General features: G+C 35.8%; 1 non-coding gene across 1 annotated transcript; it reads right to left on the bottom strand.

Moving 5' to 3' along the window:
* Positions 1–3,953: 3,953 nt before the first annotated feature.
* Positions 3,954–4,061, bottom strand: LOC112732132 (small nucleolar RNA R71). The gene has a single exon (XR_003167869.1). It is a non-coding gene; the product is annotated as a small nucleolar RNA R71 (small nucleolar RNA).
* Positions 4,062–4,379: the final 318 nt, after the last annotated feature.

The raw sequence follows: 4,379 nt of genomic DNA, 5'->3' as shown, positions 1-4,379 counted from the left end.
GCGTTGGAAAGTAGACATCCGGGGCTTTCCAGCAATATATAATAGTCCATACTTTGGCGAAGAATAGACGACGCAAACTGGCGTTCAACGCCAGCTCTCTGCCCAAATCTGGCATCCAGCGCCAGAAAAGGATCCAAAACCAGAGTTGAACGCCCAAACTGGCACAAAAATTGGCGTTCAGCTCCACAAATGGCCTCTGCACGTGGAAAGTTAAGGCTCAGCCCAAACACACACCAAGTGGGCCCCGGAAGTGGATTTATGCATCAATAACTTACTCATGTAAACCCTAGTAGCTAGTTTATTATAAATAGGACCTTTTACTATTGTATTTGGCATCTTTGGATTACCTTATGATCCTTTGATCACGTTTTGGGGGCTGGCCATCTCGGCCATGCCTGGACCTTCACTTATATATTTTTAACGGTAGAGTTTCTACACTCCATAGATTAAGGTGTGGAGCTCTGCTGTTCCTCAAAGATTAATGCAAAGTACTTCTGTTTTCTATTCAATTCATCTTATTTCGCTTCTAAGATATCCATTCACACCCAAGAACGTGATGAAGGTGATGATTATGTGTGACGCTCATCATCCTTCTCCCTTATGAACGCGTGCCTGACAAACACTTCTGTTCTACATGAAATAAGCTAGAATGAATATCTCTTAGATCTCTTAACCAGAATCTTCGTGGCGTAAGCTAGAATGATGGCGGCATTCAAGAGAATCCGGAAAGTCTAAACCTTGTCTGTGGTATTCCGAGTAGGATTCAATGATTGAATGACTGTGACAAGCTCCTAACTCGCGATTGCAGGGCGTTAGTGACAGATGCAAAAGGATAGTAAATCCTATTCCGGCATGATCGAGAACCGACAGATGAATAGCCGTGCCGTGACAGGGTGCGTGAGCATATTATTCACTGAGAGGATAAGATGAAGCCATTGACAAGGGTGATGCCTCCAGACGATTAGCCGTGCCGTGACAGGGCATTGGATCATTTTCCCGAGAGATGACCGAAAGTAGCCATTGACAGTGGTGATGTATCACATAAAGCCAGCCATGGAAAGGAGTAAGACTGATTGGATGAAGATAGCAGGAAAGCAGAGGTTCAGAGGAACGAAAAGCATCTCCATTCGCTTATCTGAAATTCCTACCAATGATTTACATAAGTACCTCTATCCCTATTCTATTAATTATTATTCGAAAACACAATTATTAATTTATATCTGCCTAACTGAGATTTGCAAGGTGACCATAGCTTGCTTCATACCAACAATCTCCGTGGGATTCGACCCTTACTCACGTAAGGTATTACTTGGACGACCCAGTGCACTTGCTGGTTAGTTGTATCGAAGTTGTGACAATTATGAATTAAGATCAGAGCACCAAGATTTGGAGCCATTACCAGAATTTGTTCGAGCCTGGAGATCACAATTTCGTGCACCAAGTTTTTGGTGCCGTTGCCGGGGATTGTTTGAGTTTTCGGCAAGCTTTTGGTCCGGTAACATCAGTGCCAAGTTTGATCCGGCAACAGCACCAAGTTTTTGGCGCCGTTGCCGGGGATTGTTCGAGTTTGGACAACTGACGGCTCATCTTGTTGCTCAGATTAGGTAATTTTCTTTTCGTTTTGTTTTCAAAAAAAAATTCTTTCAAAAATATTTTCAAAAATCTCTCATCTGTTTTCGAAAAAAATTATAAAAATGTTTTCAAAAATTTTATTCAAAATTTTTAAGAATGAATTCTAGTGTTTCATGAAGCATGTGAAGCCTGGCTGGCTGTAAAGCCATGTCTAAATTTATTTGGACTGAGGCTTGCAATCTGTTATCAAGATCAATATACTCTGATGTTAAATGCTGAAGCTTGGCTGGCCATTGGCCATGTCTAGTGTTTTGGACTGGAGCTTTCATTGAAAGCTTGGCTGGCTAGTGAGCCATGTCTAATTCCTGGACTGAAGCTTTAGACTAAGAATGCAAGATTCCTGGAATTCATATTAAAAATTTTGGAATCCTTATTTTTATTTTTCATATAATTTTCGAAAAAAATCCAAAAAAATTAGAAAATCATAAAAATCAAAAATATTTTGTGTTTCTTGTTTGAGTCTTGAGTCATATCATAAGTTTGGTGTCAATTGCATGTGCATCTTGCATTTTTCGAAAATATCATGCATTCATAGTGTTCTTCATGATCTTCAAGTTGTTCTTGGTAAGTCTTCTTGTTTGATCTTGATGATTTTTTGTTTTGTGTCTTTTCATGTTTATCATATGCATTCTTGAATTCTTAGTGTCTAAGCATTAAAGAATTCTAAGTTTGGTGTCTTGCATGTTTTCTTTGCATTAAAAATTTTTCAAAAATATGTTCTTGATGTTCATCATGACATTCAAAGTGTTCTTGGTGTTCATCTTGACATTCATAGCATTCTTGCATGCATTCATTGTTTTGATCTAAAAATTTTCATGCATTGCATATTCTTCATGTTTTTCATAAAAATTTCAAAAATCAAAAAAATATCTTTCCCTTTTTCTCTCATCAAATTCGAAAATTTGAGTTGACTTTTTCAAAAAATTTTAAAATCAAATTGTTTCTTATGAGTCAAATCAAATTTTCAATTTGAAAATCTTATCTTTTTCAAAATCTTTTTCAAAAATAAAATCTTTTTCAAAATTCTTAGTTATTTTCGAAAATTCCAAAAATATTTTTCAAAAATATTTTTCTTATTTTTATATCAAATTTTCGAAAATAACATAATCAATTAATGTTTTGATTCAAAAATTTGAAGTTTGTTACTTGCTTGTTAAGAAAGATTCAAACTTTAAGTTCTAGAATCATATCTTGTGATTTCTTGTGAATCAAGTCATTAATTGAGATTTTAAAAATCAAATCTTTTTCAAAACTAATTTCTATCATATCTTTTCAAAAATATCTTCTCATCTTATCTTTTTCAAAAATTTGATTTTCAAAATATCTTTTCTAACTTCCTAACTTCTTATCTTTTCAAAATTGATTTTCAAAATTTGTTTCAACTAACTAACTAACTTTTTGTTTGTTTCTTAACTTTTTCAAAACCACCTAACTAACTCTCTCTCTCTCATTTTCGAAAATATCTTCTCCTTTTTTCAAAATTTCTTTTTAATTTATTAATTTTTAAATTTTAAATCTTAATTTTCGAAAATTACTAACATTTTTCAAAAACTATTTTCAAAAATCACTAACTCTTTTTCAAAATAATTTTCAAAAATTATCCCTCTCTCATCTTATTTTATTTATTTATTCATCTACTAACATCTCTTCCTCACATCATCACCAAATTCGAACCCCCTCTTCTATCTGTGTTCGAATTTCTTCTTCTTTTCTTCTAATAACAATAAGGAACCTCTTTACTGTGACATAGAGGATTCCTCTTCTTTTCTTTTTCTCTCCTCTTTCTTATGAGCAGGGACAGAGAAAAAGGCATTCTTGTTGAAGCTGATCCAGAACCTGAAAGGACTCTGAAGAGGAAATTAAGAGAAGCTAAATTACAACAATCCAGAGACAACTTGATTGAAAATTTCGAACAAGTAAAGGAGATGGCAGCCGAACCCAACAACAATGCAAGGAGAATGCTTGGTGACTTTACTGCACCAAATTCCAATTTACATGGAAGAAGCATTTCCATTCCTGCCATTAGAGCAAACAACTTTGAGCTGAAACCTCAATTAGTTTCTCTGATGCAGCAGAACTGCAAGTTTCATGGACTTCCATCTGAAGATCCTTTTCAGTTCTTAACTGAATTCTTGCAGATATATGATACTGTTAAGACTAATGGAGTAGATCCTGAAGTCTACAGGCTCATGCTTTTCCCTTTTGCTGTAAGAGACAGAGCTAGATTATGGTTGGATTCTCAACCCAAAGACAGCCTGAACTCTTGGGATAAGCTGGTCACGGCTTTCTTAGCCAAGTACTTTCCTCCTCAAAAGCTGAGCAAGCTTAGAGTGGATGTTCAAACTTTCAAACAGAAAGAAGGTGAATCCCTCTATGAAGCTTGGGAAAGATACAAACAGTTGACCAAAAAGTGTCCTTCTGACATGCTTTCAGAATGGACCATCCTGGATATATTCTATGATGGTTTATCTGAGCTATCAAAGATGTCACTGGACACTTCTGCAGGTGGATCCATTCACCTAAAGAAAATGCCTGCAGAAGCTCAAGAACTCATTGACATGGTTGCTAATAACCAGTTCATGTACACTTCTGAAAGGAATCCTGTGAGTAATGGGACGCCTATGAAGAAGGGAGTTCTTGAAGTTGATACTCTGAATGCCATATTGGCTCAGAATAAAATATTGACTCAGCAAGTCAATATGATCTCTCAGAGTCTGCATGGAATGCAAGCTGCATCCAACAGTACT

Source organism: Arachis hypogaea, chromosome 12, assembly GCF_003086295.3.
Source record: "Arachis hypogaea cultivar Tifrunner chromosome 12, arahy.Tifrunner.gnm2.J5K5, whole genome shotgun sequence".
Lineage (NCBI taxonomy): Eukaryota > Viridiplantae > Streptophyta > Magnoliopsida > Fabales > Fabaceae > Arachis > Arachis hypogaea.
This window is presented reverse-complemented; position numbering and strand designations above follow the sequence as displayed.